General features: G+C 42.8%; 1 protein-coding gene across 1 annotated transcript in view; it reads left to right on the top strand.

Moving 5' to 3' along the window:
- Positions 1 to 25,454, top strand: part of ttc39c (tetratricopeptide repeat domain 39C) — a 187,097-nt gene that overhangs the window by 150,109 nt on the left and 11,534 nt on the right. The window contains exons 20-24 of the mRNA XM_072257499.1: positions 72 to 125; positions 6,821 to 6,944; positions 7,033 to 8,028; positions 23,844 to 24,161; positions 24,870 to 24,955. The gene's annotated coding sequence lies outside the window, so the exon portion shown is untranslated. The remainder of the gene's footprint in view (positions 1 to 71; positions 126 to 6,820; positions 6,945 to 7,032; positions 8,029 to 23,843; positions 24,162 to 24,869; positions 24,956 to 25,454) is intronic.

Genomic DNA, 25,454 nt, shown 5'->3' on the forward strand with positions numbered 1-25,454 from the left:
TTTTTGGGTCCTTGAGATATTCATTACTTCATTTTGTTTTTACTAATCAAGAAAATGTCTCTATCTTGCAGTTAATCCAATCCTTGATTTAAAAGAACTGGTGAACTTATTCTATGTGAAAAAAGGTATGAAAGCCAAATTTGCATTATTTGGTAAACTTATTAATTTAGAAGGTAAATATTTGCAAGCTGAATTGGTCCATTACTGAAATGAAACCAATCACGAGACTGAATGACGGATTTCAAAGGGACCCTGATTGGCTGCCAACATCAAACTGAAATCCATACAGCTGTGGATTCTGGGGTCATAGAACAAAGAAAGCATGACTACCAAGATCATAATCTCGGGAATGTTTTTATTTCATAACCCCAGTAAAAGTAGGAAATGTCAGCCTTGCCCAGGTTCTACCACTCACCTACAGTGGGCGCCACAATAGTGTAGTGGGTAACGTAATGCTTTACAGTAGCGTGGTGGTTAATGTAGTGCTTTACAGTAATGGTGGGTAACGTAGTGCTTTACAGTAACGTGGTGGGTAACGTAGTGCTTTACAGTAATGGTGGGTAACGTAGTGCTTTACAGTAACGTGGTGGGTAACGTAGTGCTTTACAGTAACGTGGTGGGTAACGTAGTGCTTTACAGTAATGGTGGGTAACGTAGTGCTTTACAGTAACGTGGTGGTCGACGTGGTGCTTTACAGTGGTGTGGTGGTCAACATGGTGCTTTACAGTGGTGTGGTGGTTAACGTGCTTTACAGTAGCGTGGTGGTCAATGTAGTGCTTTACAGTAGCGTGGTGGTCAACGTGGTGCTTTACAGTAGTGTAGTGGTTAACAGTGCTTTACAGTGGTGTGGTGGTCAATGTGGTGCTTTACAGTAGCGTAGTTGTTAACGTAGTGCTTTACAGTAGCGTGGTGGTTAACGTAATGCTTTACAGTAGTGTGGTTAACGTAGTGCTTTACAGTGGCGTGATGGTCAATTTGGTGCTTTACAGTGGTGTGGTGGTCAACGTCGTGCTTTACAGTAGTGTAGTGGTTAACCTAGTGCTTTACAGTAACTTGGTGGTTAACCTAGTGCTTTACAGCGGCGTGGTGATTAACGTGCTTTACAGTAGCGTGGTGGTCAATGTGGTGCTTTACAGCGGCGTGGTGATTAACGTGCTTTACAGTAGCGTGGTGGTCAACGTGGTGCTTTACAGTGGCGTAGTGATTAACGTGCTTTACAGTAGCGTGGTGGTTAACGTAGTGCTTTAGAGTAGCATGGTGGTTAACGTGGTGCTTTACAGCGGTGTGGTGGTTAACGTGGTGCTTTACACGGTGGTCAACGTGGTGCTTTACAGCGGTGTGGTTAACGTGCTTTACAGCGGCGTGGTGGGTAACGTGGCGCTTTACAGCGGCGTGGTGGGTAACGTGGTGCTTTACAGCGGCGTGGTGGTCAATGTGCTGCTTTACAGTGGCGTGGTGGTAAACGTGGTGCTTTACAGTAGTGTAGTGGTTAACCTAGTGCCTTACAGTAACGTGGTGGTTAACCTAGTGCTTTACAGCGGCGTGGTGATTAACGTGCTTTACAGTAGCGTGGTGGTCAACGTGGTGCTTTACAGCGGCGTGGTGATTAACGTGCTTTACAGTAACATGGTGGTTAACGTAGTGCTTTAGAGTAGCATGGTGGTTAACGTGGTGCTTTACAGCGGTGTGGTGGTTAACGTGGTGCTTTACACGGTGGTCAACGTGGTGCTTTACAGCGGTGTGGTTAACGTGCTTTACAGCGGCGTGGTGGGTAACGTGCTTTACAGCGGCGTGGTGGGTAACGTGCTTTACAGCGGGGTGGTGGGTAACGTGGTGCTTTACAGCGGCGTGGTGGTCAATGTGGTGCTTTACAGTGGCGTGGTGGTCAACGTGGTGCTTTACAGTAGTGTAGTGGTTAACCTAGTGCTTTACAGTGGCGTGGTGATTAACGTGCTTTACAGTAGTGTGGTGGTCAACGTGGTGCTTTACAGTGGCATGGTGATTAACGTGCTTTACAGTAGTGTGGTTAACGTAGTGCTTTACAGTGGCGTGGTGATTAACGTGCTTTACAGTAGTGTGGTGGTCAACGTGGTGCTTTACAGTGGCATGGTGATTAACGTGCTTTACAGTAGTGTGGTTAACGTAGTGCTTTAGAGTAGCATGGTGGTTAACGTGCTTTACAGCGGCGTGGTGGTTAACGTGATGCTTTACACGGTGGTCAACGTGGTGCTTTACAGCGGTGTGGTTAACGTGGTGCTTTACAGCGGCGTGGTGGGTAATGTGGTGCTTTACAGCGGCGTGGTGGTTAATGTGGTGCTTTACAGCGGCATGGTGGTTAGCGTGGTGCTTTACATGGTGGTCAACGTGGTGCTTTACAGCGGCATGGTGGTTAATGTGGTGCTTTACAGCGGCGTGGTGGGTAATGTGGTGCTTTACAGCGGCGTGGTGGTTAATGTGGTGCTTTACAGCGGCATGGTGGTTAGCGTGGTGCTTTACATGGTGGTCAACGTGGTGCTTTACAGCGGCGTGGTTAACGTGCTTTACAGCGGCATGGTGGGTAACGTGGCGCTTTACAGCGGCGTGGTGGTTAATGTGGTGCTTTACATGGTGGTCAACGTGCTTTACAGCGGCATGGTTAACGTGCTTTACAGTGGCGTGGTGGGTAACGTGGCGCTTTACAGCGGCGTGGTGGTTAACGTGCTTTACAGCGGCATGGTGATTAACGTGGTGCTTTACAGCGGCGTGGTGTTTAACATGGTGCTTTACAGCGGCGTGGTGTTTAACGTGGTGCTTTACAGTGGCATGGTTAATATAGTGCTTTACAGCGGTGTGGTGGTCAACGTGGTGCTTTACAGCGGCGTGACGGTCAACGTGGTGCTTTACAGCACCAGTGACTCGGGTTTAATTCTGTCACTGGCTGTCAGGAGTTTGTGTGTTCTCCCTGTGATCTCATAGGTTTCTTCCCGGCACTGCAATTTCCTCCCACGTTCCAGGGACATGCGGGTTGGAAAGTTAGTTGATCATATGGGTGGAATTGGACAGTGTGGGCTCAGTGGACTGAAAGGACCTGTTACCGTGCTGTGTCTCTAAATAAATATGAAATACAGATTTACAATTGGATGTGAGATCATTAATCAATTATGTGAGTAAAATGGAGACATCTAACTAAGAAATTTAATCATGTACTGTATCATCTTTTTTGCCAGCGTCCTTGCAAATTGAACAATTATATCTGTAGTTAAAGCTTTGAGCTTAATAGTTAGGTGTGGGAGGAGATTGATTTGAGTACGGATGTAGGATGGGAATAAATCTTTAAAAATAAAAGGGTCAAGTAATGCTACATAACAAAATGACTAATGTTATTCAATGTTTGTTATCCCTCTGCTTCCTCACCTCCTTCCCTTTATTCCATGGTCCACTGTCCTCTCCTATTATATTTTGTCTTTTCAGCCCTTTACCTCTTCCACCTGTCACTTCCCGGTTTATTACTTCATTCTCCCTGCCCCACCCACCTATCCTCCCCCGCACCTGGTCTTACCTATCATCTACTAGCGTGTACTGCTTAATCCCCCCCACCTTCTAATTCTAGCTCCTACACCCCCCGCCCGTCCTGGTGAGGCTTCAGCGCAAAATGTTGCTTTCCTCCATGGATGTTGCCTGGTTTGCTGAGTTCCTCCAGCATTTTGTATGTGTTGTTCAGTAGATGAGACTTGCCTTCTTCAAGGTTTGAAAGATTGAGAGGTGATCACTTTGAAATTTAGAACATTCTTAAAGGGCTGGATGTTTTTTCCAGGTCAAGGAGTCTAGAAGCAAGGATAACAGTCTCAAAATAAAAGTAGTCCATATGGGACTGAGATTAGGATGCTGGGCGTAATATACTGTCATAGTTTGATGACTGTTTAATGAACAGAAAACAGGGTAAGGAGTAAATATGTCATTCAGTTTGAGCTCTGTAACCATTGGGATGCTGCAGGGATCAGTGCTGGGGCCCCAACTGTTCATAGTCCACATTAGTTATTTGTGTAAGGAGTTTGTGCTCAATGTATCCATGTGTAATATGGTGCTTTGTAAAAGTGTTCAGCCCCCAACCCTTTGTTCTCTTAAATGAATATTACAACCAAGGATTTTGATCAATTTAACTGAGAATTATTTGTGAATCACATACTCCTTTGTCACAGTAGAGTCCAAAAAACGAAAAATTATAAAGCATGAAAAACTAAAAATTCAAAAATGTTAGCAGTTCAAAAGTATTCATCACCCAGCTGTGCCAGGTTAGTTGAGGAGTGGTAATGGACAGCTATCTTGAAGTCACACCAGAGATGTTCGATTGGGTAGCATGTGACTTTACTCCACTGCTGCGAAAATTCCCAGACATCACCAAGCCTACATTTTCCACTACAGTCACAAAACATGGGGTTGAGCACCACATTCCCACAATTAGCACGCCAGTCCACACCTGTGCACATAGAATGGACACCCAGATAAGCTGGAAACTGTGAAGGCTGAGTTTGCCAACATGGAGAGACTCGGCATTGTACGCTGGTCAAATAGCCCCTGGGCTTCACCACTCCATGTGGTCCTAAGTCCGATAATGGCTGTTGCCTATATAGTAATTACCAACACCTTAACGATGCCACCACCCCCGATTGTTCCATGGTCCCACACATCCAAGACTTTTCAGCACGTTTAGCCGGAAAGTTAATTTTTTCCAAAGTCGATCTAATATATGGTTTCACAAGTAAAACGAAGTGAGGTGTTTTATGTTTAATGAAACCTGTGGCACATTTTACCGAAACACAAAAGCATGCTAAAAATTTCTGCGTAATAACATCATTAGGTCAGACTAGCCTCTTAAAATGAAACCCCAACTCAATGTTGGTGGTTGTGAATTATGTATATTTCCCCTAATTATGTTACCCTACAGTCCTGCTACAAGATGAACTTCCTCTCCATTTTAAGCTTTCTGGCAGAGGCTAGCAGGTTTCTATCCAAGATCTCTCTGTATTTAGCAGCATTCATCTTCCCAACAACCCTGACCAGATTTCTGTGCTGCTAAAAAACATCCCTATAACAAGATGCTACCTCCTCCATACTGGGATGGTGTTACTTGGCTGATGTGCAGTATGAGATTTACACCACACGCACTGCTTGGTGTTGAGGCCAAAATTTTCCACTTTAGTCTCATCCTTCTTCCACATCTTTACATTATCTCCTAAGTGACACTTTGTAAAGTCCTTACAGGCAAGGTTATGCTCTTTTTTTAGCCAGGCTTCTTCCTTGCCACTCTTCCATAAACACCCTTTTTGTGCAAGACCTTAGAGATTGTCGAGCCATGAACTTAATCTCCAGTTACAGACCTTGACTTCTGCCGCTTACTCAGACCGACTATTGGTGTCACAGTAGTCTCTCACACAAGCGCCATTCTTCTCTAGTGACCAAGCTTAGAAGGATGACCTGACCTAGGCAGCGTGGCTGTGGTTTCATATTGTTCCACCCTTTCATGATGGACTTCACTGAGCTCTGAGGTATGTTTGGTCCCTTCGAGATGGTTTTGTACTCTTCCCCAAGTTTGTGCTTCTCTGTTATCATTTGCCCGACTTGTCTTGAATGCTCTTTTGTTTTCATTTTGGGTTAGTCTGTTAAAAATCTTACTATCGGACCTTACAGAGAGAGGGGTATTTATTCTGATGAATTCATTGAAAACAGGTGATCCTCCAATTTTGTACATCAACAAATTGGGTGAGTTGATAAGGTAATGCCCTATTCTCACTGTTACCATCAGGTAGGAGGTACAGAAGCATGGAGGCACACACTCAGCGATTCAGGAACAGCTTCTTCCCCTCTGCCATCCGATTACTAAATAGACATTGAATCCTTGGACACTACCTCACTTTTTTAACATATACTATTTCTGTATTTTTGCATGATTTTTAATCTATTTGATATACATATACTGTAATTTATTTATTATTATTTTATTTTTTCTTCTATATTATGTATTGTCTTGAACTGCTACTCTTAAGTTAACAAATCTCACAACACATGCCGGTGATAATAAATGTGATTCTGATTCTAATATACAGTATTGCACCTGAGGAAAACGAGGCTAGCAGTTACAAAGGGGATGAATACTTTTTCAGCCTCACAATTTTGTTTTTTAGTTTTTAGTAAATTGTTGACAGGTTTTGGAATTTTTCTCTTGTAGATTAGTTCAAAAAATTTTACTTCAATATATTTTAAATTTAGAAAATGAGACAGTAAAGTGTGAAAATAGTTGTGGGGTCTGAATACTTTTTGAAGACCCTCTATATCGATGTTTGCTGATGTGATTGCTTGACACATTATCAACGTTTAAATATCATCTCAATAAGTACATGGGTAGGAGAGGTTTCAAATGCTGTGCGCCAAATCCATCAGAGGGGCCTAGCTTGCTGGACAACACAGTCAGCGTGGACAAGTTGGGCTGTAAGACCTGTGACCATGCTGCAAGACTGTGATTCTAATATCTCACTGTTCCTGATAAGAAGTTGTGAAAACGCAAGTCACTATCTTTGAGCAGACAACCTGCAGATACTGTTCAGACCTTGTTTAGATTGCTTAGTCTTTCAAAGGATGTGGTCATTGCTAGCAATTTATTAAACATTTATAACTGTCTCTGAATTGAAAAAGCAGTTTAGAAGTTAACAGCATTGAGGAGTCTGGAATTATATAGAGGTCAGACCTTCCCCTGAAGGTCATTACTGAATCAGAAAGGTTTTAATAACATCTCGGTACTTTCATGGTTTCATCACTGAGCTTGGGTTTGTTTGTTTAATTCCAGATTTATTATTTAAGTTTGAATTCCTCAGGTGGCATGGTTGGACTCAAACTCATGTCCATGAATCATTGGTTCAAAATTCTAGCTTTCGGCCAGTAACTTAAGGATCATAGATAATATAGGAAAGGTAATTGGATTCTGATATTAAGTTTTAAAATATTACTGTGGCTTAAAGCAAAACTACATGTGATATTTGGTTGTATTTTTTCGATAAGTAGTGATAACGGAAGATTCAGAGCACAGGACAGCATCTGAAGAGCCAGCTGGTGAGAATGACCTAAATGTAACTCTACCCTGCAATTTGTTTGTAACCATTGACCAGAAAGTTTGCTTCCCTATTGAAAGCCCTTCATCAGAAGATGTTTCCATTACACATGAGGACTTGATGCCAAAAGTATCAATTTCAGATGTAAGCATTAATAAACCTAACACAGAATTCGAAACGGAGATCGCTGAAACGGCTGCTGAAGATAAACCTTGTTTTGTGTATCTTTACACAAGTTCAATGCACCAGGATGCTTATGTTTGTCCAGATGTTCCTTCAGTCAAGCAAAAAGATAAATTAGGGAACGTTGAGCATGAACCAGCTCACACTGAAGATGTAACATCGCAAGTGACAGAAAAAGGCTCCCATGCTAACCGCACGTGTACGTCTTATGAATTCAACAGCATTCCAATTCTGACTCGGAAAAAACAAGCTCAGATTTACAGAAGCATGAACTGGCAAACATCTGGTCGCAAGGGTCGAAAGACTGCTTGTAAATCGGCATCTTTTCCCATTCATCATGCTCTTTCATCAGATATGGCAATGATCCAGAAACCAATCCATCTGACTCACAAAACAGTCCCAATTAATTCTGAGGCAATTTCTACCTATGCTGAGCACTTTCCAGTCCTGCCCACTGACTTATCAGTGCTGGATAATTACAAGCATCATTTAATTTTTCTGGAGAAAGATTCATCTCCCATAGAAGTAGCACCAGCCGATAAGGAATTTCATCAGAATTCGCTGGCACAAATTGTTGATGCCACACCAGGTGACCATAAAAAGCATCTTGAGAAATGTAATTCCCATGAATGTTCCTCTGTCCTTGAAACTGGAAGAGTTAAATGGAAGGTATCAGGAAAATTATATGAAAGTTTGCAGAACACTGTGAAAACAAATGTCAATGAGACACATACAAACGAGATGGAATATGTAAAAGAAACTGGTAAGTTTTTGTTTAGGTATATTTGTGTTAAATTTTACTGAGCCTGGAATTAATGCAGCTTCTGCTTAACGATGTTGATCATCAGCTTTGTATTTTATCTGTTATGCATCCAAAAGAAGGAAATGTTAAAGCAAAAGCATCATGTATGTATCAGGGACAGTAATGGACGGAGGCACCTGAAGAGTACACATGCATAGTTCATTGAAAGTGACAGATAGACTGGTGAAAAAAGTGATTTGGATATTGGCTTTCATAAATCAGATCACTGAGTGTAGGAATTAGAATGTTAAATTGCAGTTGTATACAATATGTCTGGTGAGGCTGCTCTTGGAGCATTGTGTACAGTTTTAGCCCCCCTATTATAGGAAAGACAGAGTGAAACTGGAAAAAGTGCAGATTCTATGACTCTAAAATATTTACAAGGATATTGCCAGGACTAGAAGGCCTGAGTTATTGGGAGAGGTTGACTAGGCTGGATCTTAATTCTTTGCAATGTAGAAGAATAATGGATAACATTATGGACGTGTTTAAAATTGAGAGGCATCAATAAAGTGGATGGTAACAATGTTTTCTCCAGGGTTGGAGAGCCGAAAAATATGGAGCAGAGATTTAGGGTGAGGGGGAAAGGTTTAGAAGTGGACTGAGGGGCAACATTTTCACCCAGAGGGTGGTGAGTGTATAGAATGAGCTACTGAGGAAGTAATTGAGGCAGGTACAGTAGTGTAAATTAAGAAGCACTTGAATGATAAGTACATGGAGAGGAGGGGCTTAGCGGAATATGGGTCAACGTTACATTTCTTTATCTCAAAATACCCTAGCATATTAACGCATCTCCCTATCCTCCATGTTCTTCTCCTGAGTAAATACCGATGCAGAGAACTAATTTAGGACCTCACCCATATCCTCTGCCTCTAAGCACATTGCTTTTTAATCCTTGAGCGGTCCTGCCCTCTCCCTAGTTATCTTCTTGCTCTTGATGTATATTTAGAATGCCTTAAGATTCTCTTTAGTCCTACTTGCTAAGGGCACTTCCTTTTTATATATTTGTATTAAGGGCAGTGTAAAGAAGGTTCACCAGGCTTTAGATGTTTCAGAAAGGACAGGGAGGGAGGCAAAAGAGGTGGGGGCATAGCACTGTTGATCAGGGATAGTGTCACGGCTGCAGAAAAGGAGGAGGTCATGGAGGGGTTGTCTGCAGAGTCTCTGTGGGTGGAAGTTAGAAAGAGGAAGGGATCAATAACTCTACTGGGTGTTTTTTATAGACCACCCAATAGTAACAGGGACATTGAGGAGCAGATAGGGAGACAGATCCTGGAAAGAAGTAATAATAACAGAGTTGTCATGGTGGGAGATTTTAATTTCCCAAATATTGATTGGCATCTCCCTAGAGCAAGGGGTTTAGATGGAGTGAAGTTTGTTAGGTGTGTTCAGGAAGGTTTCTTGACACAATATGCAGGTAAGCCTACAAGAGGAGAGGCTGTACTTGATCTGGTATTGGGAAATGAACATGGTCAGGTGTCAGGTCGCTCAGTGGGAAAGCATTTTGGAGATGGTGATCACAATTCTATCTCCTTTATCATAGCATTGGAGAGGGATCGGAACAGACAAGGGAAACGCTTAATTGGAGTAAGGGATATATGAAGCTATCAGGCAGGAACTTGGAAGCATGAATTGGAAACAGATGTTCTCAGGGAAACGAATGGAAGAAATGTGGCAAATGTTCAGGGGATATTTGTGTGGGGTTCTGCATAGGTACGTTCCAATGAGACAGGGAAAGGATGGTAGGGTACAGGAACCATGGTGTACAAAGGCTGTTGTAAATCTAGTCAAGAAGAAAAGAAGAGCTTATGAAAGGTTCAAAAAACTAGGTAATGATAGGAATCTAGAAGATTATAAGGCTAGCAGGAAGGAGCTTAAGAATGAAATTGGGAGAGCCAGGAGGGGCCATGAGAAGACCTTGGTGGACAGGATTAAGGAAAACCCCAAGGCATTCTACAAGTATGTGAAGAGCAAGAGGATAAGATGTGAGAGAATAGGACCAATCAAGTGTGACAGTGGAAAAGTATGTATGGAACTGGAGGAGTTAGCAGAGGTACTTAATGAATACTTTGCTTCAGTATTCACTACTTATAAGGATCTTGGTGATTGTAGGGATGACTTGCAGTGGACTGAAAAGCTTGAGCATGTAAGTATGAAGGAAGAGGATGTGCTGAAGCTTTTGGAAAACATTAAGTTAAGTAAGTCACCGGGACCCGACGAGATGTACTCCAGGCTACTGTGGGAAGTGAGGGAGGAGATTGCTAAGTCTCTGGCGATGATCTTTGCATCATCAATGAGGACGGGAGATGTTCCGGAGGATTGAAGATTTGTGGATGTTGTCCCCTTATTCAAGAAAGGGAGTAGAGATATCCCAGGAAATTATCGATTACTGAGTCTTACTTCAGTGGTTGGTAAATTGATGGAGAAGATCCTGAGAGGCAGGATTTATGAACATTTGGAGAGGCATAGTATGATTAGGAATAGTCAGCATGGCTTTGTTAAAAAAAAAAGGTCGTGCCTTACGAGCCTGATTGAAATTTTTGAGGATGTGACTAAACACATTGATGAAGGTAGAGCCGTAGATGTAGTGTATATGCATTTCAGCAAGGCATTTGATAAGCTACCCCATGGAAGGCTTATTGAGAAAGTAAGGAGGCATGGGATCCAAGGGGACGTTGCTTTGTGGATCCAGAACTGGCTTGCCCACAGAAGGCAAAGACTGGTTGTAAACGGGTCATATTCTGCATGGAGGCCAGTGACCAGTGGTGTGCCTCAGGGATCTGTTCTGGGACCCCTACTCTTTGTGATTTTTATAAATGACCTGGAAGGGGAAGTGGAGGGGTGGGTTAGTAAATTTGCTGATGACACAAAGGTTGGGGGTGTTGTGGATAGTGTGGAGGCCTGTCAGAGGTGACAGCGGGACATTGATAGGATGCAAAAGTGCACTGAGAAATGGCAGATGGAGTTCAACCCAGATAAGTGTGAAGTGGTTCATTTTGGTAGGTCAAATATGATGGCAGAATACAGCCTTAATGGTAAGACTCTTGGCAGTGTGGAGGATCAGAGGGATCTTGGGGTCAGAGTCCATAGGACACTCAAGGCTGTTGTGCAGGTTGACTCTGTGGTTAAAAAGGCATACGATGCATTGGCCTTCATCAATCTTGGGACTGATTTTAAGAGCCGAGAGGTAATGTTGCAGCTGCATAGGACCCTGGTCAGACCCCACTACTGTGCTCAATTTTGGTCGCTTCACTACAGGGAGAATGTGGAAACCATAGAAAGGGTGCAGAGGAGATTTACAGGGATGTTGCCTGGATTGGGGAGCATGCCTTATGAGATTAGGTTGAATGAACTCTGCCTTTTCTCCTTAGAGTGGCAGAGAATGAGCAGTGACCTGATAGAGGTGTACAAGATAATGAGAGGCATTGATCATGTGGATAGTCAGAGGCTTTTTCCCAGGGCTGAAATGGCTAGCGCGAGAGGGCACAGTTTTAAGGTGCTTGGAAGTAGGTACAGAGGAAATGTCAGGGGTAAGTTTTTTACGCAGAGTGGTGAGTGTGTGGAATGGGCTGCCGATGGTGGTGTTGGAGGCGGAAACGATAGGGTCTTTTAAGAGACTCCTGGATCGGTACATGGAGCTTAGAAAAATAGAGGGCTATGGGTAAGCCTAGGTAGTTCTAAGGTAAGGACATGCTAGGGCCTGTATTTTGCTGTAGGTTTTCTATGTTTCTGTGTTAATTCCTGAGATGAAGAGGTCTTATGAAGAAAATTTGTATTTGTTGGACTTGTATTCGTATTGCATTGAAATATAGTGTATTGAAGGGGGTAATTTAATTTGCACTGTAATGTCAAGAAATGATGGTAGTACTCGATACAGCAAAGGCTTTGGACCTGGAAAAAATCCTCGGCTGTACACCTGTAATGAACCAGGGGTGATTAGAGAGATTGAGGTGAAGGAATCCTTAGGAGGCGGTGATCATAACATGATTGAGTTCACTCTGAGATTTGAGAAAGAGAAGCCAAAATCTGATGTGTCAGTCTTTCAGTGGAGTAAGGAAATTACAGTGGCATGAGAGAGGAACTGGTCAAAGTTGACTGGAAAGGGACACTAGCGGGATGGACGGCAGAGCAGGAGTGGCTGGAGTTTATGCGAGAAGTGAGGAAGGTGCAAGACAGATATATTCCAAAAAAAGAAGAAATTTTCGAATGGAAAAAGGATGCAACCATGGTTGACAAGAGAGGTCAAAGCCAAAGTTAAAGCAAAAGAGAGGGCATACAAGGAAACAAAGATTAGTGGGAAGAGAGAGGATTGGGAAGTTTTTAAAAGCTTTCAAAAGGAAACTAAGAAGGTCATTAAGAGGGAAAAGATGACCTACGAAAGGAAGCTAGAAAATAATATCAGAGAGGATACTAAAAGCTTTTTCAAGTATATAAGGAGTGAAAGACAGGTGAGAGTAGATATAGGACCGATAGAAAATGATGCTGGAGAAATTGTAATGGGAGATAAGGAGATGGCAGAGGAACTGAACGAGTATTTTGCATCAGTCTTCACCGAGGAAGACAGCAGTATGCCGGACACTCAAGGGTGGCAGGGAAGAGAAGTGTGCGCAGTCACAATTACGGCAGAGAAAATACTCAGGAAGCTGAATAGTCTAAGGGTAGATAAATCTCCTGGACCAGATGGAATGCACCCTCGTGTTCTGAAGGAAGTAGCTGTGGAGATTGCGGAGGCATTAGCAATGATCTTTCAAAAGTCAATAGATTCTGGCATGGTTTCGGAGTACTGGAAGATTGCAAATGTCACTCCGCTATTTAAGAAGGGGGCAAGGAAGCAAAAAGTAAATTATAGACCTTTTAGCTTGACATCGGTGGTTGGGAAGTTGTTGGAGTCGATTGTCAAGGATGAGGTTATGGAGTACCCGGAGGCATATGACAAGACAGGCAGTACTTAGCATGGTTTCCTTAAAGGAAAATCCTGCCTAACAAACATATTTTAATTTTTTTAGGAAATTACAAGTAGGCTAGACAAAGGAGATGCAGTAGATGTTGCGTATTTGGATTTTCAGAAGGCCTTTGACAAGGTGCTGCACGTGAGGCTACTTAACAAGATAAGAGCCTATGGAATTACGGGAAAGTTACATACGTGGATAGAGTGTTGGCTGATTGGCAGGAAACAGAGAGTGGGAATAAAGGGATCCCATTCTGGTTGGCTGCTGGTTACCAGTGGTGTTCCACAGGGGTCCGTGTTGGGGCCGCTTCTTTTTACATTGTACATCAACGATTTGGATTATGGAATAGATGGCTTTGTGGCTAAGTTTGCTGATGATACAAAGATAGGTGGAGGGGCCGGTAGTGCTGAGGAAACGGAGAGTCTGCAGAGAGACTTGGATAGATTGGGAGAATGGGCAAAGAAGTGGCAAATGAAATACAATGTTGGAAAGTGTGTGGTCATGCACTTTGACAGAAGAAATAAACGGGCAGACTATTATTTAAACAGGGAAAGAATTCAAAGTTCTGAGATGCAACGGGACTTGGGAGTCCTCGTGCAGGATACACTTAAGGTTAACCTCCAGGTTGAGTCGGTGGTGAAGGAGGCGAATGCAATGTTGGCATTCATTTCTAGAGGAATAGAGTATAGGAGCAGGGATGTGATGTTGAGGCTCTACAAGGCTGGTAAGACCTCACTTGGAGTACTGTGTGCAGTTTTGGGCTCCTTATTTATGAAAGGATATGCCGACATTGGAGGGAGTTCAGAGAAGATTCACTGGAATGATTCTGGGAATGAGAGGGTTAACATATGAGGAACGTTTGACCACTCTTGGACTGTACTCCTTGGAGTTTAGAAGAATGAGGGGAGACCTCACAGAAACATTTTAAATGTTGAAAGGCATGGACAGAGTGGATGTGGCAAAGTTATTTCCTGTGGTGGGGGAGTCTGGTATGAGAGGGCATGACTTAAGGATTGAAGGGCACCCATTCAGAATAGGGATGCAAAGAAATTTTTTTAGCCAGAGGGTGGTGAATCTGTGGAATTTGTTGCCATGGGCGGCAGTGGAGGCCAAGTCATTGGGTGTATTTAAGACAGGGATTGATAGGTATCTGAGTAGCCAGGGCATCAAAGGTTATGGTGAGAAGGCGGGAGAGTGGGACTAAATGGGGGAATGGATCAGCTCATGATAAAATGGCGGAGCAGACTCGATGGACCAAATGGCTGACTTCAGCTCCTTTGTCTTGTGGTCTCATCCCAGAACTAACTGTGCCTCTTGCCATGGCGTTTCAGAACAATAACAGACGATGTGAAACATGACCCAGGTATATTGTGGCCACATAAAACTGGACAAATAATATTCATCCAACTTGTCCATTCTCAATTATCAGTAAAATGATTGAAAGTATCAGTGCCATTGCTTTAAATACAGTAGGTACTGCCTTACCAATAACCAGTATGTCAGTGTCTAGTTTGTTATGTCAAGACCAGTTGGCTCCAGATCTTAGCATGGCTTTAGTTCAAGCATGGAACAAGGTGAGGTAAGAGACAATGCTCTGGACGCCAAGGGAACCCTAACCAGGTGTGGCATCAGGAACCCTGGTAAAACTGACGCCAAAGACATCAAGAGGAAAACACTTCACTGGTTGGAGTCTTTCCTCTAACCAGCTGTTGAGGGGGAGGTTAATCATCCCAGCCCTCTTTTCCCCCCCCCCCACAGGATATCATTGGAGTTCCTAGACCTATCCATCTTAGCTGCTCCATCAGTACCTTCACTCCATCTTTAGACATTAAGATGTTGAAGCAAAATTAGGCCACTTGGCTGATTGAGTCTGCTGCACTATTCAATCATGGTTGATTCTGTTTTCAACCCCAGTCTCCTGTTATCTCTCTGTAACCCTAAACCCTCTTACCAGTCAAGAAGCTTATGAATCGCTGAAGTTAGAAGTGGGGATATTCTCTGAAGAGTCAACAGTGTTGAATCCCATTAGCAATTCTTCAAAATAAATTGTCCATGCCTCTGTGTGGTTAGAATGTAACAACATTTCAGGCTTGGACTGATGTGGAAAGTATATGTTGCTTACTAGGTAATGGACACTTCCAACAAGACACAGTCTAGCCATCTGCCCCTGACTTCAATGGCTTTGTCATTGCTGAGCAGCAAAATCTTGGAAGTTTCTGAGATAAGAAACTCAACTGGAGCAGCCCCATAAATGCTGAATAAGTCAAGATTACTTGCCTGGATGAGTGCTGTTCCAAAAGGAACATATAAGAAGCTTAATACTACCCACTTTCCACCCTAAACATTAATCCCTCCTCAGTTGGGAAACTGTGGCTGTAGTGTGTGGCATCCATATAATGCACTGCAGTTACTAACTAGCATAGAATTACACAGTCATAACAGGCATAGGTGAGTGAAAAGCTAGTTTGTCATGGTAATGTTTAAAACCAAAGAGCATGGATGTAAGAAGCAAGTTTAAAGGGAACTTGGGGGCAAATTTTACACACACAGTAGCTGGAATGAGTGCCAGGGTAGATTGGGGCAGGAATAAAGTTTAAGAGACATCTAGACTGTTATTTGAATGAATAAGGCATAGAGGGATATGGTATTAATGCAGGTAAGGAATTACTATAGATGGGAGTGATGGTCAGCATAGTTGAGTCAGAAGGGCTGTTTTAAGGAGTGTGCTTGCTGATTTTAATGAATCGTAATGAATCCCTAAAATTGAACCCAAACTCAAATCTCTAAATAAAGTTCAAGCAAAAGTCAGAGAGTAAAAGAAATATAACCAGGAAAGAAAAATGTAGTCATTGCTGTGTTTTAAATCCATCGCAGGTTCATTTTTTATGAGGAAATTCACTAATTTGTCTTTACAGTGAACTTCCTTTCCTACTTTTCATAGTTTTTAGTCAGGAAGGCCAAACACAATGTTCTGTTATGTACATCAAATTCTCATGCCAATAGGTTCCCTTAGAAAATTATTTGTAGATCCTCCTTCTTCACCCCTCTGGTCCACCATGCTTTGCCCTGGGAAAGACTGATTCCACCTGCTCAGAGCTGCCATTGACACTTGGAAAGACTCCAAGAGAACTCCTGCAATGAAGGCTAGAGATGATGAGAAATAAGAGCAGGAATAAGCTATGTGGCACCTTAAGCCTGCCCCACCATTCACGAAGACCGTGATCACCCTTTAATCATTGACCTCAGCTCCGTCTTCCTGCCTACTTTCCCTGTAGTTTAACAGTTATCTCAGCCGTCATGAGAAGGTATAGAAGGATGCTGGATGTTGCCATGGAAGCTGCCTCCTGGTGTTTGATTCATTAACCCATCTTATTGAAAAGCAGATTAATCAATGACGACTGACAGGGGAAGATTATTCAGAAAAACATCTCTACTTGAAACCTTAATTAGTTTTTTTTTTGAACTGTTTTGAAGATAATCCTATTAGTTGTTTCAGTATGTGAATTAAATTTTGATTGAGTTAATAACGGAAAATAAGATTATTATGAATGGGCAAAAAGGTTGGCACAGGCTTGGGGCAAAAGGCTTGTTCTTAGACCATAAGACACAGGAGCAGAATTAGGCCATTTGGCCCATCGAGTCTCTGCCATTCAATCATAGCTGACACTTTTTTCCCCTCTTCATCCCCATTCCCCCACAACCTTTGATGCCATGTCCAATCAGGAATCTATCGATCTTTGCCTTAAATACACCCAATGATCCGGCCTCCAAAGCTGCATGTGGTAACAAATTCCACAAATTCACCGCCCTCTGGCTAAGGAATTTTCTCCGCATCTTTGTTTTAAATGGACGCCCCTCTATCCTGAGGCTGTGCTCTCTTGTTCTATACTCCCCCACCATGGGAAACATTTTTGTGCTGTGCAACTCCATGACTTTATGGCAGGGAATGATGGTCATTGAATTGAAGTTGCTAGTGTGGCCGTTCAAGATTGTTTAATGTAATTTCCTGTATACAAGTGTAAAGGAGAACAAAATAATTGTTGCTCCAGATCCAATGCAGCACAAAATTTTAAAAAAACAAAAGATAAAGAACACAGTAATAATATAAACGCAACAAATATAAATACATAAGATAGCTTATATATGTTGAATGTATGTGCATAAAGTGATACCAGACTGTATATGAGGTGACTGACAGGAAATAATAAAGTAGTGTGAAGTTAGTGGGCAGAGGCAATGATCAGCCTCATTGCTCGGGGAAAGTAACTGTTTTTGAGTCTGGTGGTCTGGCGTGGATGCTACATTGCTTGCTCCCTGATGGGAGTGGGACAAACAGTTCATGAGCAGGGTTGATGGGATTTTTTATGATGTTATAGAACATAGAATAGTACAGCACAGTACAGGCCCTTTGGCCAACATTGTCCTGCTGACCCTCAAACCCTGCCTCCCATATAACCCCCCACCTTAAATTCCTCCATATACCTGTCTAGTAGTCTCTCAAATTTCAATAGTGTATCTGCCTCCACCACTGACTCAGGCAGTGTATTCCATGCACCAACCACTCTCTGAGTAAAAAAACCTTCCTCTAATATCCCCCTTGAACTTCCCACCCCTTACCTTAAAGCCATGTCCTCTTGTATTGAGCAGTGGTGCCCTGGGGAAGAGGTGCTGGCTATCCACTCTACCTATTCCTCTTAATATCTTGTATACCCTTATCATGTTTCCTCTCATCCTCCTTCTCTCCAAAGAGTAAAGCCTTAGCTCCTTTAATCTCTGATCATAATCTATACTCTCTAAAACAGGCAGCATCCTGGTAAATCTCCTCTGTACCCTTTCTAATGCTTCCACATCCTTCCTATAGTGAGGCGACCAGAACTGGACACAGTACTCCAGGTGTGGCCTAACCAAAGTTTTATAGAGCTGCATCATTACCTCGCGACTCTTAAACTCTGTCCCCCGACTTATGAAAGCTAACACCCCATAAGCTTTCTTAACTACCCTATCTACCTGTGAGGCAACTTTCAGGGATCTGTGGATATGTACCCCCCGATCCCTCTGCTTCTCCGCACTACCAAGTATCCTGCCATTTACTTTGTACTCTGCCTTGGAGTTTGTCCTTCCAAAGTGTACCACCTCACACTTCTCTGGGTTGAACTCCATTTGCCACTTCTCAGCCCACTTCTGCAACCTATCAATGTCTCTCTGCAATCTTCAACAATCCTCTACACTATCTACAACACCACCAACCTCTGTGTCGTCTGCAAACTTGCCAACCCACCCTTCTACCCCCACATCCAGGTCGTTAATAAAAATCACGAAAAGTAGAGGTCCCAGAACCCATCCTTTTGGGACACCACTAGTCACAACCCTCCAATCCGAATGACCTCCCTCCACCACAACCCTCTGCCTTCTGTAGGTAAGCCCAATTCTTAATCCACCTGGCCAAACTTCCCTGGATCCCATGCCTTCTGATTTTCTGAATAAGCCTACCGTGTGGAACCTTGTCAAATGCCTTACTAAAATCCATATAGATCACATCCACTGCACTATCCTCATCTACATGCATGGTCACCTCCTCAAAGAACTCTATCAGGCTTGTTAGACATGAACTGCCCTTCACAAAGTCATGTTGACTGTCCCTGATCAGACCATGATTCTCTAAATGCCCATAGATCCTATCTCTAATAATCTTTTTCAACAGCTTTCCCACCACAGACGTAAGGCTCACTGGTCTATCATTACCCGGACTATCCCTACTACCTTTTTTGAACAAGGGGACATTTGCCTCCCTCCCTCCAATCCTCCGGTACCATTCCCGTAGACAACGTGGACATAAAGATCCTAGCCAGAGGCTCAGCAATCTCTTCCCTCGCCTCATGGAGCAGCCTGGGGAATATTCCGTCAGGCCCCGGGGACTAATGTATTCCGTCCTAACGGATTTTAATAACTCCAACACCTCCTCTCCCTTAATATCAACATGCTCCAGAACATCAACCTCACTCATATTGTCCTCATCGTCACCTCTCATTGGTGAATACCGAAGAGAAGTATTCATTGACGACCTTGCTCACTTCCACAGCCTCCATGCACATCTTCCCACCTTTATCTCTAATCCGTCCTACCTTCACTCCTGTCATCCTTTTTTTCCTCACATAATTGAAGAATGCCTTGGGGTTTTCCTTTACCGTACTTGCCAAGGCCTTCTCATGCCCCCTTCTTGCTCTTCTCAGCCCCTTCTTAAGCTCCTTTCTTGCTTCCCTATATTCCTCAATAGACCCATCTGATCCTTGCTTCCTAAACCTCATGTATGCTGCCTTCTTCCACCTGACTAGATTTTCCACCTCACTTGTCACCCATGGTTCCTTCACCCTACCATTCTTTATCTTCCCCACTGGGACAAATTTATCCCTAACATCATATAAGAGATCTCTAAACATCGACCACATGTCCATAGTATATTTCCCTGCAAAAACATCATCCCAATTCACACCCTGAAGTTCTAGCTTGATAGCCTCATAATTTGCCTTTCCCCAATTAAAAATTTTCCTGTCCTCTCTGATTCTATCCTTTTCCATGATAATGCTGAAGGCCAGGGAGCGGTGGTCACTCTCCCCCAGATGTTCACCCACTGAGAGATCTGTGACCTGACCTGATCTGTTACCTAATACTAGATCTAGTATGGCATTCCCCCTAGTCGGCCTGTCAACATATTGTGACAGGAATCCATCCTGGACACACTTAACAAACTCTGCCCTGTCCAAACCCTTGGAACTAATCAGGTGCCAATCAATATTAGGGAAGTTAAAGTCACCCATAATAACAATCCTGCTATTTTTGCACCTTTCTAAAATCTGCCTCCCAATCTGCTCCACGGTATCTCTGCTGCTGCCAGGGGGCCTATAGAATACTCCCAATAGAGCAACTGCTCCCTTTCTGTTCCTGACTTCCACCCATACTGACTCAAAAGAGGATCCTGCTACATTACCCACCCTTTCTGTAGGTGTAATAGTATCCTTGACCAGTAATGCCACCCCTCCTCCCCCTTTTCGCCCCTCTCTATCCCTTTTAAAGCACTGAAATCCAGGAATATTGAGAATCCATTGTTGGCTCTTTTCCAGCACCTTTCTGTATAAATGTACTTGATTTTGGTGATGTGTTGGGCAGGTTTGACTACCCATTGCCTTCCTGTTGCTGCAGTGTAGTTACTGTAACGTGCAGTGATACAGCTTGTCAGGATGCTCTCTACTGCATATCTGTAGAATGATGTGAGTATAGTATTGATGTGCAAAGTCCAGTTCTCTTCAGCCTCCTCAGAAAGTTGAGGTTGGTGAGTTTTCCTGACTGTGTAGAATGTGTTTTGGACAATGAGAGGTTCTTCGTGATATGCACTTGCAGGAGTTTGAAATTGTTTGCAGGTTTCCACTGCTGTGCCACCAATACGAAAAGGGGTTGTGAGTGGTGTGAGTTCTGAAGTTAGTAGCCTGCTCCTTAGTCTTGTTGACATTAAGGAAGAGATTATTTGCCTGGCACCAGGCCTCAAGCTTCTTTACCTTCTTCCTTTTTGTGAGCTGCCTTAATTGTTGTTGGTGATGAGCCCCACCACTGTTGTCATTGGCAAACTTAACGATGTGATAGCTGGGACGTTTGGCTGTGCAGTCATATGTGAGCAGAATGTACAGCAATGGACTCAGCATACAGCCATGGGGGGGGCAGCCATGGGGGGGCACCCATGTTGAGGATGCCATAGAAACATAGAAAATAGGTGCAGGAGTAGGCCATTCGGCCCTTCGAGCCTGCACCGCCATTCACTATGATCATGGCTGATCATCCAACTCAGAACCCTGCACCAGCCTTCCCTCCATACCCCCTGACCCCCGTAGCCACAAGGGCCATATCTAACTCCCTCTTAAATATAGCCAATGAACTGGCCTCAACTGTTTCCTGTGGCAGAGAATTCCACAGATTCACCACTCTCTGTGTGAAGAAGTTTTTCCTCATCTCGGTCCTAAAAGGCTTCCCCTTTATCCTCAAACTGTGACCCCTTGTTCTGGACTTCCCCAACATTGGGAACAATCTTCCTGCATCTAGCCTGTCCAATCTCTTTAGGATTTTATACGTTTCAATCAGATCCCCCCTTAATCTTCTAAATTCCAACAAGTATAAGCCTAGTTCATCCAGTCTTTCATCATATGAAAGTCCTGCCATCCCAGGAATCAATCTGGTGAACAGTCTTTGTACTCCCTCTATGGCAAGGATGTCTTTCCTCAGATTAGGGGGCCAAAACTGCACACAATACTCCAGGTGTGGTCTCACCAAGGCCTTGTACAACTGCAGTAGTACCTCCCTGCTCCTGTACTCGAATCCTCTTGCTATAAATGCCAGCATACCATTCGCCTTTTGCGCCGCCTGCTGTACCTGCATGCCCACTTTCAATGACTGGTGTACAATGACACCCAGGTCTCGTTGCACCTCCCCTTTTCCTAATCGGCCACCATTCAGATAATAATCTGTTTTCCTATTTTTGCCACCAAAGTGGCTAACTCTACATTTATCCACAATAAATTTCATCTGCCATGAATTTGCCCACTCACCTAACCTATCCAAGTCACCCTGCATCCTCTTAGCATCCTCCTCACAGCTAACACTGCTGCCCAGCTTCGTGTCATCCGCAGACTTGGAGATGCTGCATTTAATGCCCTCATCCAAGTCATTAATATATATTGTAAACAACTGGGGTCCCAGCACTGAGCCTTGCGGTACCCCACTAGTCACTGCCTGCCATTCTGAAAAGGTCCCGTTTATTCCCACTCTTTGCTTCCTGTCTGCCAACCAATTCTCTATCCACATCAATACCTTACCCCCAATACCATGTGCTTTAAGTTTGCACACTAAACTCCTGTGTGAGACCTTGTCAAAAGCCTTTTGAAAATCCAAATATACCACATCCACTGGTTCTTCCCTATCCACTCTACTAGTTACATCCTCAAAAAATTCTATGAGATTCGTCAGACATGATTTTCCTTTCACAAATCCATGCTGACTTTGTCCGATGATTTCACCGCTTTCCAAATGTGCAGTTATCACATCTTTGATAACTGACTCTAGCAGTTTCCCCACCACCGATGTTAGGCTAACCGGTCTATAATTCCCTGGTTTCTCTCTCCCTCCTTTTTTAAAAGTGGGGTTACATTAGCCACCCTCCGATCCTCAGGAACTAGTCCAGAATTACCACTAATGCATCCACTATTTTTTGGGCTACTTCCTTAAGCACTCTGGGATGCAGACCATCTGGCCCTGGGGATTTATCTGCCTTTAATCCCTTCAATTTACCTAACACCACTTCTCTACTAACATGTATTTCCCTCAGTTCCTCCATCTCACTGGACCCTCTGTCCCCTACTATTTCTGGAAGATTATTTATGTCCTCCTTAGTGAAGACAGAACCAAAGTAATTATTCAATTGGTCTGCCATGTCCTTGCTCCCCATAATCAATTCACCTGTTTCTGTCTGTAGGGGACCTACATTTGTCTTAACCAATCTTTTTTCTTTTCACATATCTATAAAAGCTTTTACAGTCAATTTTTATGTTCCCCACCAGTTTTCTCTCAATCTTTTTTCCCCTTCCTAATTGGTCTTTATGGCAGGGAATGATGTTCATTTAATTCAAGTTGCTAGTGTGATAGTTTCACATTATTGTAACAAATGAGTATGCTCAGACTATAGGACTAAGGGACTTTATTAAGTAGAGATGAGAAGAGACTTTACATTCTGATCTCTTCCCCCCCCCCACCCCCCACTAATAGTAAGGCATACAGTACTGAAACAGGCTTTTTGGCCCAACTAGTTCATGTTGACCAAAATTTCCCATCTAAGCTAGACTCATTTGCCCATTTTGCTCATATCCTTCTTAGCCTTTCCTCTTTATGCATTTGTCCAAGTACCTGTAGAATGTTGTTAATGTACCACTCTCTACCACTTTCTCTGGCAGCTTATTCCATATATGGACTACAATCTGCCCCCTCAGGTTCCTGTTAAAGTCTTTCCTCTCACCTTAAACCTACACTCTCCAGTTCTCGATTCTCCAACCCTGGGAAAAAGATTGTGCATTCACCCTATCTGCCCCTCATGATTTTATACACCTCTATAAGATCACCCCTCATTCTCCAACACTCCTATGTCCAACTTCTCTCCATAACTCGAGTATTTCCTTTACACTCTATCCACCTTAGTGACATCTTTCCTATAGCAGGATGACCGAAAACTGAATACATCATTCCAAATGTCTTGTACAAGAAGCAAAGCATGTATGTATTGTGTGGGTGTGGGGAGGAAACAATGGGTGGTTGGTGATTGTGGTGGGATGTGGCTGGATGGAACTAATGGGAAGTTGTTTCAGAGAACTAACAATAAGTCCTGACGAAGGGTCTGGGCCTGAAACGTCGACTGCACCTCTTCCTAGAGATGCTGCCTGGCCTGCTGCGTGCACCAGCAACTTTGATGTGTGTTGTTGTAACAATAGGCAAAATGGCTTACATTGCTGGTGAATATTTCAATGGACAGCTTCTAATCATTAAAACAAAAGGACCAATCAGCGGAGCATTCCAAAAGGCTTCAGGATGAGGTGTAAGAGCACTATAGTTTTTTTTTTACAGATGCTGTCATAACTAAGCATGCATCAGTCAAAATATGATCTTGTTCCATGAAGTAAACTGTTCATGCTGTTAAAAATTCACAATGCTGTTACTGTTCTAGTTCATTTTTCAATGATTGTCATGACTTGCCCCAAAATTTTATACCTTTTCTGGTCTGTTTTTTTCCCTCTGTAGGAGTTTACGAAACTGCAAATGAAGTGCAGGATATGGAATCTTTATCAAAGTCTTCCCAAAGCGAAAGGTGTTCTGAAAATGATTTTTCGCCACCATCGGCTTACTGCAGTTGCAAAGAGACATCAAACTTAGTGGATGTACAAATGTTACTTTCAGAAACCCAGCAGGAATTGCTTAACATCATGACTGAAGTTTTTCACAAGTTATTTGTCCAGCTTGGTGATCTGGAATTCCAAGTTCAGGATCTGGTAAACCGCCTTGAAGACCTGACTGTTACTGTGAATGAAATACATTCTGTAATGAACATCACTAAAACAGGTGACTCATTTTGCTGTAAGACATTTGATCAAAATGAAAATTATTTTCAAAATTAATTGTTCAGTGGTCATATCACTGTTAATCCACGTAAACTGAAGACCATGATATTAAAAAATTGCAATTTTCTGCACTAAAAATAGCTTTTGAATTGAATAATACTTTATTATCCATTGTCCCTGAAGTTTAGACTTGGTAGTAAAATTGATAAATTGGTTTATTACTGTCGCATGTACTGAGGTTTAGTGGGAAAACTTGCCTTGTATACCATTTATACAGTTAATTCATTACAAAACTTCATCGAGGTGGTACAAGGAAACAAAATAGCGGAATACACAAGAAAATGGAGAGAAAGTGCAGTGCAGCTGAACAATAAGGTGCAAGGTCATAGTGAGGTAGATTGTGAAAGGCCTAGCTTATTGTGCTGAGAGATTGTTCAATGATCTTGTAACAGCTGTGGACTCACTTTGAGTGCTCTTGTTCATGTTCCATGGGTTTTTGTTTTTTTTTTACAAGGTGTTGAGGCCGAGGGTGAAGGATAAACCTGTGTTCAGCTTACTGCTCCACAAGGTTTACTTACTTCAGCACTGAACTGACTCTGTGGCTAATGTTCTGTGTGTTATTTGTTTACTTTTTTATTGTTTGTATGATTTTTTTCACACATTGGGTTTTTTTGTGCAAAGTTTTTAATGGGTTTTATTGTTTCTTTAGTTGATTACAAGAAGATAAATCTCAAGGTTGTATACTGTATTAATGCTTTGAGAAGAGTGGGATAGAAACTGTCTTTGAACCTGGTGGTGAGTACTTTAAGGCTTTTGTATCTTTTGCTTAATGGGAGGAGACAGAAGTGAGTATTTAATTCAGAAGATTGGGTCTATACTATGGAGTCTCAAAGAACCCTACTAAAAGGGAGTAGAATTAACAAGATGGATGTTTCCCTGCTCAGCAAAGGTAGAACTAGAGGGTGATGGTCTAGGGATAAAAGTGAGCATGTAAAACAGATTAGGTGGAATTACTTCTTGAGTTGTGAAACCCATGTGAAAGAGAAGTTGAGGCTAAGATTAGAGTGGCATGGTTTTTCTTTATGACAGAGGAAGCTCCTGCTTTCATTTCTTATATTCATTGATTCTAAACACATTGGAGTCCTAAAGGGATAGTGGGAGAGGCAAGAATGCATTCAGTGCTATATACTTTATTAGAATGTATAAATAATCTTGAACTTTTGATCTCCCACTGTACCTGCACTTTCTCTGTAACTAACACTTTATTCTGCATTCTGTTTTCCTTTTACCAACC

The sequence above is a fragment of the Mobula birostris genome, chromosome 1 (genome assembly GCF_030028105.1).
Source record: "Mobula birostris isolate sMobBir1 chromosome 1, sMobBir1.hap1, whole genome shotgun sequence".
In the NCBI taxonomy this organism is placed as follows: domain Eukaryota; kingdom Metazoa; phylum Chordata; class Chondrichthyes; order Myliobatiformes; family Myliobatidae; genus Mobula; species Mobula birostris.